Here is a 17,636-nt window from a genome sequence, read left to right as displayed (position 1 = left end):
CCCATGCATGTGGAGGCATCTTCTGCTTTCTCCTACTGATGCTGTTGACTTCCAGCTTCCTTCCCCTTGGCTTCTCAGGTAAATACATTTTAATGAATAAGATGCTTTTAAACATTGAAGTGCAAAATTTAGAAGTCAAAATGTATAAAATATGTCATTTACAGTAAGTTTATTCTCTTTGAAAATAACTGAAAAATGTTCATTTACAATGATTTTTTATAACTTAAATGGAAAAAAAAGATCAACCAAGAGATTATTACTTTAACAATTTGTACTGAAACACTTCCAGACAGTCACAAACTCTTCAGACAGATTTTTACAAGATGCAGATCCAAATGTTGAGTTCTTCATCCATATTTTCTTAACCTTAATGGCCATAACTCCTTTCTTCACCATATTTTCCCGGCATTTAAAATAGAATATCATATATTCTAAGCAGTTAATGAGCATTTGATGAAAGGAACAAAGCTATTGCCAAAATTCCTTCCCTTCTACCTAAATAATGAAGCTGTCATCTACTCCCTGACTGCTTATTTCTTTGCCACCTATGAAATCCTCTCCTTCTGCAAATAGGCTTCTACTTACCAAGTAGAATTGACCAGATATTATTGGCCAAGGTGAATGCGGCCAATGTCAATCATCATATGCCATTGTTTAACCCCAAGAGTCATAACTAAGTGATCTATTAATATAACTCTCTACTTACCTATAATCCACAATTCTATTATAATTTAGGAGGTTTTTATGGGTATTTTATGTAAGCATATTTTTTCCTCATGGGCTGAAATATGTAGTGATCCATGAAACATTCATCATTCTAACATCCATGCTACACTTCCATAATTCTTGTATCTCCCAGTGACCTCCTCCCCACCATCCCACCACTCCAGTGACCTTTAGACATTTCCTAAACATCTACCTCTCTCCCCTATGCTCATAGGAGACTTCTTGATTTTTATAATTGGACTCCACCTTCATCTAGTGGTCTTTTTGACTGTCATCCCTTCACTGCCCCCATTTTCCCCGTTCAACTTAAGTGAGACCATTTGTTATACCTCTCCCCCTCTAACTTTCAAACTCCTTAGTCCCCAACCATTGATCATACACAACTTCTTAATGATCCCCATGCATAACACCTACCCTAAAATCCCTGTTGTTTTCTCCTGGGCCATTTATCTTACTCCTGCCCAGTTTCCTAACCAACTCCTTTCATCATCTTGTTCACATTTTGCTTCCAAAGGCTCATTGCTTTTCCTAATTCCATATTCCTTTCCCACAGTCTACCTGAACCTTGGACCACTAATAAACCTCTTGACCTGTCAAACCTGCCCTTTGTCTTCTCTAGCCCTCATTTTATTTAATTACTTACAGATATTAATTCTCTTATATCTCTTAGCTGCTCCTGTTCTTGAACAAACTTGACCATTGTCTGGACATTTGAATGATCCCCTGCTTTTCCATGGTCTAATGTCTTCCATATTCAAAGTCTGCACTTCCCTTAACTTCCTTGGACAGTTTCCCATTCTTACTCTTAAACATAGCAGTATATTTAACCCAAATGGGATTTTATGTGCCAACTTTTAACCTGTTTATTCTCTCCCCATCTTTATTTTCTATACTCCCATATATTCAGGCTCTTGGCTTCTCTTTTTTCTCCCTACATTTCCACCCCATCCCATGGTCCTTATTTTGCCCATCTTTATCAAACAGTCTTGCATTGTTTTTCCACCAATGCTATAATTTTTTCTCTTAGAACTTAATGTTCACAGTACTTTTTACATGATACACATCGCAATATCATCCTTGAGAGTTGTTGGACAGATGGAAAATATAAAGCATGCATTTATAAACAAGCCTTGAAGATATCACTATTCCTCCATGGATGAACATGATATTAAGATATTCATACACATTCTGTCAGAGTGAGTGTGATTTGATGCATGTGAGTAGAACTGTATGAGTTTGTGGGAGTCTGCAGTAGTCTGTATAAATGAGAGTGGGTTTATATGTGGCATTTGGCAGAGTGTAAGTGTGATTAAATGTGCCATGAGGTGTATGTTTGCAATTATGGGAGAATATATTACTCTGTATCTGTTGGTGTGCATGCATGAGTGTCAAATATGTGTGTAAGTCTGTAAATGTGTGCAAAAGCATGGTCTGGTTGTTCTTTTTTAGGGCTCTAATCCCTGAATGGGAAATTTAGAGACATTTAATAGTGGACCTGGGTAAAACATGAGTTTCTTTGAAGGCAAAGACAAAGTAATAATTTGAACTCATATTAGTTGGCTACAAAAAAAAATGAGTGCTCATAACTGAAAATTCAGCCAAAAATAAGGGCAGAGGACTTTGATGACAATTCAATGCTCTCAAATTGAGGGAGGAGCATGATGTATCTGATAGTTAAATGAATTACTTTAAACTATCTGATCATGGTGCTTTTATTACTGAGAATCTCTTATAAATTTATCCTTTTATCGATATTTTACACACCTTTTCATTTACACATCTATTCAATACTGGCAAGGTATATTTTCTTAAAAATATTCCATATTTAGATTTCAAAATTAGCTGACTTTGATTGCCTTCTATCTTGTTCCTTGTCTTGTAATTCTGAAAAACATTTCTCAAGTGCTTTGATTCCATATCTTGGGTAATCATTTGATTCTATATCTCAGGTAATCACTTAAATGAGTGTGGCCCAGTGGTCTAACGATTAGGAAAGTACTCCTTTTGGGGTGAATGAATGTCTTCTGGAGACAGACCATCCTCAGAGATAAACCCATTTCACTGCCAGTCCCTCAGGTGTCAGAATTTGGCCTTGGCCTGCTTCCAGGAGCCTGGAATACAGGAGTCTGGAAAAAAACATTCCAGTGGCCTCTTTCCTGTGACTAACTAGACACTTGCAATTAGTTTTTGTAACTAGCAACTGAGAAAAATGTTTTTCAGAAATATTCTCAGTTCCCAAGTCTACACTGTCAAGAACACACCAGGTGGAATGACAATTGCAGTTTCATGGGGAGCTGAGGTCACAGAATCACAGACCCATAGCTCAGGATCTGGTATTTCTCTCCCCCCCACACATGGGCTGTCATGATCATCACATGGAGTCCACTCTACTAACAGGTGGAAGCAATCAGTCAATTATTTCAGTCTGAGAGGCAGAGTTTGTAAAAGAAGGAGACATATTGAGAGTCTTTTGAATTGACCCTATCAGAAAAGGGATCCTCCAGAGTTTGAATTCAGTTCAGTGCCAAAGCTTCACAGAAAGAACAAATCAATCCTGAGGCAGGGGCTGAGTTAGTAAAGACAGGTGGAGGTTACAGAGAAGACACCCATCTCTGATGGCCTCTGATGCAATTTAATGTAATCCTCACTGATGGGGATTGTGGTGATTTAATATAGGTGAATAAAACCTTTTTTCTAAAACTGTATTCAAGTCCTATAATTTTGAAATAAATTCCTGTTCAATCACCCTTGTAAGATTCATGGGGATAATTCTCAGGATTACAGAGGTGTACCTCTGATAACTCTCCACTTGTAATAAAGAGTAGGGTGAATCTATAAGAATCATCTCATCCTGTGCAGAAATCATGAGCATGAATGGAAACTGTTGGGATGCAAATGGTTCACTAACCCTAAGGGTGTGATGCATTTAGTGAAATCAGTAATTATGTCTCTACTGAAATCATCCAGAGTCTGTTGATTATGTTCAGTCTATTTTTCCTCTTGAAGTCAGGGAAGCAGAATTTAAGTAAAAGGAACTTTGTATTTTAGGTTTGATACAGTAGCTGCCAGGATCAATTACATTTTATGATTAACTTCTGGTTTAAAAATATTCTGATAGCAATCCAAAAATCTATATCATATGCACAATATTTTAAAGCTTGCATATTCTATTTTGCATATGTCCTCATTTAAAAATCTTTCAAAAATCTCACTGCATAACTGATCATTTTAATTAAATCAAGTGTTTATATATTCTTGAGCAGTAACTTAGTTTCTATTCTAAAATATTTTATCTCATGTTAATATGTCATGGCAGTCAGTAGAACAGATGACATGAGATGTTTCCATGATTCTTTTGATAGTTAACATTGTACTTTTCTTCCTGGTGCAGATGCAACTGAATTTTTCTGCTACCATCTGAATATGGAGACATTCTTTCATTCATGAAGTCCTACTGACTCATGGGTTGTTTCCTGCACTACACTTATACAGCCTACATTTAGTTAGGATCTACACTTTATTAAGGCCTAGATCTTTATTCCTGGACAATATTGATCTATATATTTACAAATAAATAGAATATGCTATAATCAAATTTATGAAATAACATACCACCAAGAAAAAAAAACAATGACAGGGTCTAAAATCAAAGCTAAATATAGGTCTGCATTATTGGAAAAAGACACCTAACTAGGTTTGCTCCCCTACCGTGGTTGTTAAAGGCACTGCTACTGCAATGAACCCATGAGGTTCGGGTCACCACTCTACATCTAAGCAGAATGTGCATTTTGACAAACCATTAATTGTTTCCACAAATGTTTTCCCCATCTTTCTAATGTAACTCATGGTAATGCCCAGCTTGTGGATTTGTGAAGCATATAGAAGTTACCTCATGTATGACCTTCTTAGCACAAATTCCCACATTTTAATTTCCTTTTAAATATCATACATTTAACTCTTAAACATCTCTTAATAAAAGAGCAACTTTAAATATTCTAATGGAAGGGCAGTGCGATGGTGGCTCAGTGGCAGAATTCTTATCTGCCATGCCATAGACCCAGTTTGGATTCCCATTGCCTACCTATGTAAACAAAAATATATTATAATGGAGAATTAACGTAAGCAGAGAATATTGTATTTTAGGAGACATGATAATTATTGCCCATACCTCCTATTTCTTTGTAGGTTCATTTGACTCAGAAGTTAAATATCAGTCACTGTGAACTTGCAGAATGTCCACCAGGGATTTGGCAATAGGGATGGTGTTATCCCAGACCATAGTTGGGGTCTTAGAAATTTCTCACTTCTCAGTCATTATCTCTTCCTTCATTTTGCTGGGTGTAGGGTGTCTGGTGGTAGCTTAAGGCTCAGTTACTCTGGTCTAGTAAAAAATTGAGAGAAAGCACAAGGAACCTCTGGTAGAGTGGTCATCTTTAATCATTCCCTCTGCTCTGATGCTTAGAAGCAGTAGTCCCTTATATGCTAAATTACTCAAAGGTGGCACTTTGCCAATGGGTGACATCATTCATGGGATATGTGATTGGATACACGCATGCTACATATGTTACACTGTATCATGCTTCCCAGAACTTCAGACCCAGTTGCACTTGTGGCAGCCATCTTAGCAGGCTGTTTATAATGAGCAATTTCTCAGGCCCCCAACTCTATCCTTTAAACAGCCTGCATTCTAGGGGATACCTTATCCCATATGGCTTCTCTTTGGACCTATAGGCCACAACAACAATAAAGTGAGTGACAAAATATTACTAAAAACCTGGACAGGCATGCTAAGGTTACTATTACCCAATGCCAAGTCTCTGTAATGGAGTCTCACCATGAAGGATCCTGTGAAAGGGAGTAAATGGCTTCTTCATTCATTTCATGCAAGGCACTTTTAACAGAAGCCTGATTGTCAAGAACACATACAGAACATTCTGTACATAACATTGCTCAAGTTTCTCTTTCTGCAGGTGTAAAGAGACCTAAAGACATTTGTTTTGCAAAGCAACCCTTCTCATTTGGGTAGTTTCATTCACATTAAAGTTAAAGCCAGTGTGCTTTGCTAAAACTTTAGTTTTCAATTTTACTTTAATAACTCCACCTCCTGGAAGAAATATAGCCAGAGGGAAAAAAAAAAAAAAAACATGAGGCAGCTCATTTTTCACATTGCTGATGGCTATGTACCAGATCCCAATTCTGGGGTGTTTCTGGGAGGGAGGTGAGAATTTGCACTTTTATGGAGGGTCATTTTTATGTGCACTGTCCTGACAAATTAGCAAATAAGTAGGGTGTTCTGGTTTGCTACCTACCGGAATGAAACACACCAGAGATAGATTGGCTTTTAATAGAAGGGAATTTATTTCGTTAGTTCTTCTGAGGAAAGGCAGCCTTCAATTGTGGTTCTTTCTTATGTGGGAAGCCACAGGATGATCTCTGCTGGCCTTTACTCCAGGCCTCTGGGTTCCAAAAACTTTCCCGTTGGTGATTTCATTCTGCATCCCCAAAGGCCTGGGCTGAGCTGCAAGTGCTGAGATGAGGTATGTTGAGCTGCTTGGGCTGTGCTACATTGAGCTCTCTCATTTGAGCACCAGCCAATTAAATCAAACATTCATTACAGCAGTCACATCTCTTAGCCAACTGCAGATGTGATGAGCAACAGATGAGGTTTGGGTAACATTGGCTCATGTCCACAGCAACAGAACTAGGTACCTTCACCTGGCCAAGTTAAAAACTGAATCTAACTACCACATAGGGCCACCTATATTGTCAACAAACCCATTTATATCCCTTAGGAGCTAATCAGTTGGCTTGATCCCTACATATGGGCATCCATTCCACTGTTTGGGAATTGTAGATATTATAGGCTTATTATGCAGTACTATGCAATGTATATTATATATAATAAATATTGTAGTTTTATTATACAATGACTCAGAAGTCTATTATACAAAGATACACGCCAGAGGCCTCCCTGATATTGCTCAATGCACTATGGTGCTTTTCTCTTAAAACCATATGTTTAGGCATAAACTATCCCCAACAATTTTGGATGGCATATCAAAAAGGGGGGAGGGGGTGGTTGTCCGTGTTCCAAATGAGCAAAGAATCAAATGCTTGCCAAACTTTTTCCCAAGCTGGAGAAATGGGATCATTTTCTTGTAGTTATGTCCAGTTCTGTTCAGTGGCTGGTGCTATCTGCCATAGGGGCCCCTCAACTGCACTTTCCAGAAGCTTAGTACACACTCAGCAACAAGAGATATCATGTGCATTTGCACGGGTGTGTGCCTATTCCACCCTATTCCACCAAAGTTTTATCTGTAATCAGCCTGTTTTGAGATAATAAAGCTTTAAAAATCACTAGAGGCAAACTTCATTTTTCAGGCATAATACCGGCTACCTGCCCATCCCGCAAAAGAATAGTAGTAACCAGGGGTTTCTACCCCAGGTAGAAGGTTTCCTTGGGCCATGCTAGCATGATCAGAATGCAAAACATAAGTTCCTTGAAGCAAAGAACCAGTACAGGAGTTGGCCACTCCTTAACCTAAGTTTACACTTGCAAACCTTAGGTTATCCTTTTACCCCAAGGCAAAAGACATGCCTCCTAGGAAAGGGCATCTGCTAATATGTTCCAAGTCCAGGTCATTTTATCTGTTGTCCCTGGTTACAAAACATGGGGAGCTGGTAATAGCAACCCTCCTTTATACACATGGGCTGTTTCCAACCCATCACTTCCTTTCATTTGTATATGCAAAGGCAAGGCTCATCCCTTTATTTATAAAGCCTAAAGGGGAATAACTTGTGTACTGAGGCTGTTCATTTAATAAGTGAACACTAGTATCCAATCTTGGTAGCCCACCTCTTCAGTGTCAGCTCTGCTGGGGCTAAAACTGGAGACTCCTCTCTCAGGAGACCATTGTACCTTCTAATTATTTCCACTACTTGCTGTCTATATGGGACATGCTGTATCCACTGTATATCTAGACCTTTGGCCCACTCCTGGCTACACCTGTGGCCCAATCCTGGATGAAAAACTCACTGACATTTAATTGGGTGGAGGGTTGCCTCTATCACTTACAATTTTTGCTGGTCTTCTCTTATAGGCTTGTATTGAACTCGCTTGCAGGGCGGCATAGATAGCAGCTATTTGCTGCTCAATTGGAGGGTATCTTATTTTTTTCTACTTTCCATAATTGGGATCAAAATCCTATTGCCTCACTATAACAATTTTTGGGGGCTCAGGCAGGTATGCTGAGGAATGGTGGGGAGGGTTTTTAAACACAGGTTTTATTACTCACACCCATAACCAAAATGCTCATTGGGTGGTTTTTAAAGCCAGTTCTTATAAAATATCCATGCCTAATATATTTTCAGGAATAACAGAGATATGTTCTGTGTAGGCTTGAGGTAGCAAACGTCCAATGTTATGCACTACCATAGTTTGTTTCCTACAGACTGTGCACCTTTATCCATCAATTTGAGTCAGAGGGCCATCAACCCAGTTTAGGTTTCTAAACAACAAAATGCATTCTGCCACTGCAGCCACTAGGTCCAAGAAATGATGTACAGTGTGGAGGGGGCACTTATAATTTGAAAGTTCCTTCAATCTCCCATTTCCCTGATCCACCAGACCCCCATGGCTGGTGCATCAGTCAATCAAGTCACATTATCCTGACTGTGCGAACATAAAACTTCATGTTAAGTGCAAGGGTTGGAACTCAGCCTGTTATTTCCCATTTATCTTACTGAATCACTGCTCCTGGCACAACTTTTTTTACAAAACCAGTAAAACTTCATCAGGCTGTTGATTAATTATTTTTGGATTCACCCCTGCAGCTATTAAATCACCCACATTTGCATCCACAGTACCTTGGTGTGACTGCCAGCTTTACCGGTCCCTTTCTACTTGCATGGCAGCTTTTATCCCGATGGCAGCTCCACTTCTCACTTTAACAGGTGCATTTTTTCTCCTGCTCATGTACCTCTATGTTTTTGTAACTGTGCTTTTTCACTTTCTGCAAATTCCAGGCTGTCATTCCACCATATCACAGCTGCAACAGCCATGCTAGGAGTGTCTCAACAGGTTTTTGAGATTCAGAATTCCTCTGGCGTGTATGCCATATATGCAATATACTGGCAGACCTGCTAGCGAGCCATTGGTTCACCCTCTAGAGTCAAGGAATGATCATACTCAACGTGTTGTTTGACTATGGGATGGGCATGGAGCAAAAGGGAGAGGGACTTGCCTAGGGATAGCACCAGCTCACTTGGGATTAAAGTAATTCAGAACAGAGTGGTAAGCAAGACATTGTCTATATTTTAGAACCACACATACTCTTTGAGACCAAAGGAAGAAAGGCTTATTTGGCATGGAACTTAAATTTTCTGAAGCACATACTCTAACTCAGCCTATCTGCATGATTCATTTGAACAATTAAATTACAGGGAGCCCTGAATAAGAAAGAGGTCTTTTAATCTGGCATAGCCTAAGGTAATGCCTAGATACATCCTAAAGTATATTAAATCAAATGAGAGATGGGAGAATAAATATGGTACTATTAAACTTTACCATCAGGGAATCCCCTGATACTGTGTCAAATTTTAGGGAAATACAAATCAATAGGCCAAGCCCTTGATCTTAGGACATCTTCTTGTGAATCTTATGTAGGTAGCAGAGAAGCTTAGCCTACCTATAGGCATTCCTAAAAGTTATTTCTGGAGGACCTCTTTTGTTGCTCAGATGTGGCCTCATGCTCTCTAAGTCCAACTCTGAAAGTGAAGTCATTACCCTCCCCCCGACATGGGACATGACATCCAGGGGTGAAAGTCTCCCTGATAGCATGGGAGATGACTCACAGGGATGAAAATGGCCCTGGCACCATGGGATCAGCAATTTTATCCTGACCAAAAAGGGGAAAAGAAGTGTAATTAATAAAATATCAGTGGCAGAAAGAGTTCAAACAGAATTGAGAGGCAACTCTGGAGACTGTTAGACATGGCCCTATCATAACTTGACAAACTCCAACCAGGAACATTCAAGTTAATCCTAAAGAACACTGATGACAATATATAAGATCCCACAAGGGTTTCATGCACTAGTGTAGCTTTCCAGAAACCTACAAACTCCAGATGGGATCTTGGACCAGATAAGTCCTGAAACCTAGCCCAGCCTCTCCAGAGCATCAGATAGCTCCATCTCCTAATCCCATATTAGTGACAGATCCTTCCAATATCAAAAATTTAGAATTGCCATAACCCAAACACCCCTAAAGAGAGAAATTGAAAGATCAAAGGTGATGGTGGAGTTATACACAGAAGACAGGATTTAACAAATGCATATGACTTCTGAGTCATAAAATCGATATCTCTTACAGTTTCCAGAATCATAGACCAGCTAGAAGCAACCACCTAATATTGTAGAATTGTAACCCATGCCAAAGTCTGAAATATGTTCTACAACTTACTGTGCTGTTATGCTTTGACATTTATTGCTTTCTTGTATATGTGCTATTTTTCACACACACAAAAAGAAAAAACATCAATTGTGTTGTTAAAATATATTTATAATGTCTAGCCTCCTGTATTCTGGAGGATATAGAAGGAAACATCTGAGAGAATTGTATCATGGTGCATGACAAACTGGGATCTTTCCTGTAACTGAGTGTTGAAGAGTGCTTTGAAAACTTTTTTTTTCTCTGCTTTGTATGTATGTTACATTATACAATAAAAAAGTTAAACAAAGAAACAATCAAAATCCAGTGTATCTACACAAGGAAAAAATTGGTGTAGTTGAATCACCTAAAAGTACTTGTATCAAGAAGGAGACTTTCCAGAAAATAATTTGCTTGGAAAACACTGTGTAGAGGCAGACACTATATTTACATGTTCGTAGTACCTCAGTCAAGCACAAAATAATATATAATATTAGAAGTATATGCAGGTATGTTTCTTATGTTGGGAAGCAAAAAACCAACAAATTATAGGTGGGTGTATCAGCTGTACACACTGATTATAAAGTAGCAGAGCAAAGAAAACTAGACTGCAAAGAAATTATCACAGCAAATATTGGGATAGCAGAAGATGATTAGATCATAAAAGACTGTACCATTTTGATTACATTAGCATGAAAACAAGAATGTCCTTAGGCAACAGAATTTCACCTGCAGAGGGAATTTCCCCTTTACTTCATCCTTTCTGGATCTTACTGGCAGCCCTACTGTGCTCTGTGGAATTCTGGGGGCAGTGGCCCAGCCCCTGTGATCTCAACTTCTGAAGACAGGCAGGGAGAATATTTTTCCTTATGATTGAGTTCCAGACTTCATCACCTAGGAGATAAGTAAATGGCAGATAGCTTTGTTGGAAAGTTTTTAGCATTACTTAATCATTAAATGTTTAATACTATATCTCAAGATAGAATCAACTTCAAAATTGTCAAGGAATTTTTACCAGTGAAATGAGAAATTGGGACCAAAAGGACACTTCTGGGACTGGTTTTGATTTTTAAGTACAATTTTGCATCCACTTAAATTGAGTACCAATAGGTCAAATGATGAGATCAGTGACAGGAGGAAACATGAGAAGGTGGCTTGGAATGGCAATTGTTATAGAGATGTTTCACATTCTGAAGCACAGGAATATACTATAATCTCCAAGACTTAAATGGCACAGTATAACAACTAGCAGTGGTTAAACAAACTGTGTTAGTTTACAACCAACTGGAAAGCAATATACCAGAACTGAAACAGTTTTTAAAAAGGGAAACTTATTATGTCAGAAGTTTACAGCTCTAAGCCATTGAAAATATCCAAACTAAGGTATCCACTGAAAGATACTTTAATTTAAGGAAGACCAATGCATCTGCTGCACATCTGTCAGCTGGGCAGGCATACTGGTCCCTTCCTCCCTGGCCCTGTTACTTTCAGCCTCTGTTCCTATGGAGGTTCCTCAATTTGCTTCTCCAGGGCAGGCTTTAATCTCTTGGCTTCACTTGGATCTCTCCAGGTTCTGGCTTGCTTAACATCTCATGGCAATATCTGCTGGGGTCCAAGCACCGCCAAACATCAATGTCTCTGTTCTCCACATGTCCACATATATCAGTTATGCTGTAAAGTTTCTGTCATCTCTGAGGCTTCTGTCATTTCTCTAAGCTCTTTTGTTTCCCAGATTTCCCCCACATGTTTCCTCTTTTACAGGATTCCAGGGAACTAATCAAGACTCACCTGGAATGAGTAGAGTCACATCTCCATCTAATCAAAAGTTAGTACCCACAATTGTATATCTCACATCTCTGTTGAGATCATCTAATCCATTTCAAACTTACAGTGCTACACAAGTATTAAAAGAAAAGGTTGCTCCAACAATTTTGCATCAGAATTAATACATGGCTTTTCTGGGGTACATACTCTTAAACCAGCACACAAACTGCTACATGCCTTTAATGAACTAAACTTAGTAATAAAATATGAATGAGTAATATGTAAAAGAACACAATTGTATATCCTAGACATTATTTTGAGTGGCATGAACCAGGTTGAGTATTTCCATCATATACAATTCAATTAATATGACATTCTGACAAATATAAACCTATGTTGTCAGAAACCAGATCAGTTTCCCTGGATATGGGTTTAGGAGAAGAGGCTGATTTCCACAAAAAGGAGGAAAATGTAGGGGTGGGGGGTGGGTCATGAAAAATCTCTATACCTAAATTTTGATGATAGTTATTGGACTATATGTATTTATCAAACTCATACAACTGAGCACAAAAAATGATGAGTTCTACATTATGTAAATTAAACTCAAATATAACATAACTTAACATGGTTGGTATATATTCAGAAATCCAATCAAAGTAAACATAGAAATAGGTCAATGACTGCTTTAGTTTGTTAAAGATGCCAGAATGCAATATGTAAGAAATGGAATGGCTGTTGTAGAAGGGATTTATTAAGTTACAGGTTTACAGTTGTAAACTCGAGTCAGAAGAAAAGTTGCGTGGCATCCCGAATTTTTCTGTCAGCTGGGAGGGCATGTGGCTTGCATCTGAGGTTCTTACTTAGCTGCTCTATTGCAAAACTTTGGATTCTGGTTTGCTGTGCATCTCATGGGAACATGGCCATGGGTTAGCCCTTTGTCCATGGGTTTTCTTGCTTTCAGCTCCTGGTCCCAGTGGCCTCCTCTCTCAACTTCTCTCAGTCTCCAGTCATCTCCAATTGTCTGCACCTCTGTCAGCTCTGACCTATCTCTCTTTCTCCATGAGCTCTCAGAAGGACTCCAGTAAACTAACCAGACCCACCCTGAATGGATGGAGTCACATCTCCATTAAACAAAAGTTAACACCCGCAGTTAAATGTGGTACATCTCCATGGAAATGACCTAATCAAAATGTCCCAACTCTACAATATTGAATCAGGATTAAAGAACAAGACTTATCTGGAAACATAAACTTTTGCAACCAGAAAAATGACCATTCTCTGTAATGAAAGTAAACAAGTTCTTTGTAAGTTTCTGTAATTTATTCAGGCATTGTATCTAAAATCTTCCCTGGGTAATTTGTATGATTTTGAGCAGCAACAGGGCTTAGTTCTCACTGTAAGAGTGTGTCCAGTGGAAATTAGTGTTGCATATGCCCTTGCTCAAGCTTAGTCAGATTCACTAAAGGTGCTGGTTCCCACCTGTTAAAGGAAGGAAAGGGCCCTCTGTCCCTCAGAAGATGTCTGAATTGCTTCTCTCTCTTTTGCTGGATCCAGGGTATCAGACAGTTGCACTGGGACAGGTGAGGATTCTTAGTCTCCTGGGTGGTCATGGCATTCAATGTCTGCACCAAGGCAAGCAGAGCTCCTGGAGTTAGATGAGCTTAGAGAGAGGTGGTCCCAGGTCAGTGAAGAATATACCTGCTGGACGCACACCCGGAACACATTCTGAAAAACGCCCTCAGACAGAGTCCACATGAGAGATACCAGGCTCTTCTGAAGAGGCAGTGGCTGATTTCCTGGGGACCCAGATTCTGGCTGCCTGCTGCACCCAGTGCAGTACCTTGAGTGACTGCTCTGGTGATATTTTCAGGTCTTCTGGAGCTCACTGTAGCAGTCAGCATAGGAGGCCTTTCATCTCATCCTTCCCCAAATCATGCTCTGCTCAGTGCCCAGGCAGGATGCTGTGGGAAAAGTATGTGCATGAGACAGTGGTCTGAATCAGCTTTCAGGTGTCTCACCATAAGCCACCTCCAACCCCTGAAACTCCCCCTCTTCCCCCACTCTCTCAGCCTCTAGAATGAGTTGAGACCCATTTTTGGTCTGCCATGCTTCCCAGATCTAGGTATCCTCAAGCACACTTGGTCCTTTACTGGCCATGAACTGGGGGCGGAGCATTCCATGTGAGGATTTCACATTTCTCAAGGCCCTCTGAAGACTTTTACATGATTGTTACAATCCCTTCTCCCAAACAAAACCCAAGCAAACATGTGTGAATCAGCATCCCTGTCTCCATTACCCCTCCAAGTTCCTAAGAATAGCCCAAGCCTCTATGTTGTCTTTGGGTGTGGATCTCCCTTGGCCTGAATGAGCCAGTCTTGTCTTCTCTATCATGTGATTTTTTCCTTCATATTTAAACTCTTTTCCTTAAAAGAACTACATTGGAAAGAAGGTTGGTGTGCAATCCATTGGCTGGAATGGCAATCAGGGTCTCCCTCTCCAGTTTCCATGCCCATTTTTGGGCCTGAGGGAAAGGTCCTCTCTTTTACCACTCCAGGGTCAGAATGAAGGATAGCCTGAAGAATTTGTCTTTATTAGTTTCTCAGACATCTGGATGTGGCTTGCTCTGATTAGCTGTATAGATTCCTCCCCTCACTCTTCCCCCACTCACACACTCTCATCAGAGCCTCAGATGGTTTGTAAATGGAAAATTTTTGGTTGTGTTGATACTGAAGGCCCAGATCCAGAAAAAGCCAGGGATATGTAATGTCCTGTCATGCTGTCAAATGTCAGGAGAACAGAGCCAGTGGACAAGAGAGACAAGATGTCAAGGACTCATTCCAATTTCGATCTATTAGTCCAAAACTTACTGGGATTTCTGCAAGTTCCTCCGCCGTGAAATGAGAATTGAGGGCCATTCAAGGGTCATGACAGAAGAAGTAAAGAAGCAAATCTGAAAACATTCCTCTATATTAGTGGAATACTGTACATCTAATTTTAATCCTCTTGTCTCTGATAATTTCATCCTACACATGGTATAGGAAAATTGACCCTCAAAACATGAGTGTAGATTAAATTCCCCCAGCAAGGGATATGTTTTAATCTCCACTCCAAAGCTTGGGAAAAGAGGAGATTCTACCCAAAATCTGGAAAAACTGGATTCTACTTGAGGAAAATTTATACACCAATGGTGCCAATGAGCATATTTCAAAAATACCAAAAAATTTAGTGAAAACAACACCAGCAATGATGTATAAATAATTGTTGGAAACATATTTGTGGTAGGGATACATATATTTATTTTTGAAGTTTAAAAATGGAATTCTAACCATTCACAAAATTAAAGAAATAGGGGTGAATGGCATTTGGCTTGTCTTCTAAAATCTATTCCAAATATCTCCATTAGCCAGGAGGAATGGAGCTTGGATAATTTAATGTAAATCCTTGATTTATGTCATTCCTCTCATAAGTAAGTCCTATCTTATGAATGTTTTTTGCTGTCAATTAATCTCTCATTAAAAATCATGTATTTAAAAAGGCAAACAATTTCCACCAAACTATTACAACAGATAATTATTAAAATATAATTGCTCTAATCTACCCAATTTGTAATCACATTCTCCTAAATCAGTCAGGCTTGTATATATATATTTTTTCCTGTTGTTTTATGGAACCAACACCTTAAATGTATCCTACATTTCAATTACTTAGTAACCTCTCATTTGGCATATCTATTAATCATCAACACTTAATGGGTAAATTCTCATTTAATATATGCAGAATTTAAAAACTTTGATAAGGAGAAGTAATCATAAATTTTATATAGAACACAGCAGAATCATTGGTTTAAAATCTTAGAGCATACTTAATGATTGATGGTAGTACATTCATGACTTCAAAGATGTGTGATCACAGTAGGACACCTACAATCCCTTTTCTCAATGTCACTGTATTGGCAGACATAGCAGTTTTCTGAGCAATAAAATAATTAGTGTAGCTTTCATTAGTGGCTGATGATGTAATCATCTACTTGTAAATGTAAGCAGAGATGATAAAACTCTGGTATTATTAAGCTTAGGGTTCAGCACAAACCCTGTGTGCAAAAACAATGCTCCAAAATCTAAGGCATTTACATATGTTTCCAAACAATTAAAATACAGTTTAGAAGATGGAATATTAAAAACAGCAGTCAAACTTAAATGCTTTAGTGACTAGCTCTAGTCTAAAGCTCAGAAAAGGTTTAGGAAGAGAATTATAAACTATGTAACCTTTACATGATAGAACATTTAAAAATTTAAGTGGCACATATCTCTAGTTGGAACAAAAATATTCATCTCCCCAAAACTAACGTCTAATTCAATTGATTCCTACCAAAAGTTTTTTTTTGTCCTGAGGGTATTGTTAGGCAATTGTAAAATTTCTTGAGACGATGCATGTAAAATAGCAAAGACAAATTGAAGAAATATCAGTGTGAGTGCATTGCCATCCAGATACCACATTGCAAATAAACTTTTAAGAAGTTAGTGATGATGTAATTATAAATGAAGCAGGGAAAATAGCTCTGAGAGAGATGTTCTTACATAATAAATACTGAAATGTCAGAAGTGGTTTGGCATATCTGTGTGCAAAATAATCATGGGTTAAAAGAAGTTCAATTATATTCCACCTCATATTATTTAAATACAGAAGTTTCACATGTATCAAGGGGCAAGTATAAAATTGGAAAACATGAAATGAGACCAAAAAGTTTAGAACTTTAGTTTATGCAATAGAGGGATATTTCTGTAAGAAAATATAAAATTCAAGGAAGAAATCAAAGCTTGAAACTCTGATAACATGAACACTAGGAAATGTTGTCTGAAAATATTTAAGGACACCAGAAAATGGAAGAACATATTTCCAGTGTCCATCTCCCAGAAAGGAACAGCCTCCAGTATGGCTGAAAATGAATTTCTAACCACCATGAATGAAAGAGGACCCAGAATTAAAGTAACAAAACAAAACAAGCAGGCAATTCATAGACCAGTAAATTCATACAGTGACTGATGTCTTATGCTATGTACAGTGTTATTAATCATAACATAGATGTGAATTCAGTTCTCACCATTTCACTTACTTACAATTACCAAAAATCCTGACACAACACTGGGTCCATGATATGGGGAATTGGACTCCCCACCAAGGTTCATGGACTTATATTTGTTTAAACCTCTTCAGAGGAAGATGTTGTCACATGTTCTAAATTCAAAGATGTGAAAACTACACAGAAATTTAAGACCTCACTTTTCATTCACAAAAAATGACATTACACAATTATATTCATGGCAGCATTGACAGTGGATGAAAATTACTGGAAACAACAAAATATTATCATAAGATCAGACTGAAAAGCAAACAAAGGAAAACCTAGTGTATCCACACAAGTAGAACATTAGTGAAGTTGAATTAATGGAAGGTACATATATCATCAAAAAGAATTTCCAGATAATTATTTGCTTGGACATGCACTATTTAGAATTAGACACTACATTTACTGGTATATTTACTTTATTCAGACACTAATTATTAAAAATATGTGCAGATATGTTTCCATATGTGAAATTCTTGGGATTGGAAATAAAGCAAATTATGGATGATTATAACAATTGTACACTTAGATGATAAAATATCAGTGCACAGGAAAATTAAACCCCAATGAAATTATTGCAACAAACCTTGGGA

This window comes from Tamandua tetradactyla, chromosome 16 (assembly GCF_023851605.1).
Source record: "Tamandua tetradactyla isolate mTamTet1 chromosome 16, mTamTet1.pri, whole genome shotgun sequence".
Classification (NCBI taxonomy): domain Eukaryota; kingdom Metazoa; phylum Chordata; class Mammalia; order Pilosa; family Myrmecophagidae; genus Tamandua; species Tamandua tetradactyla.
This window is presented reverse-complemented; position numbering follows the sequence as displayed.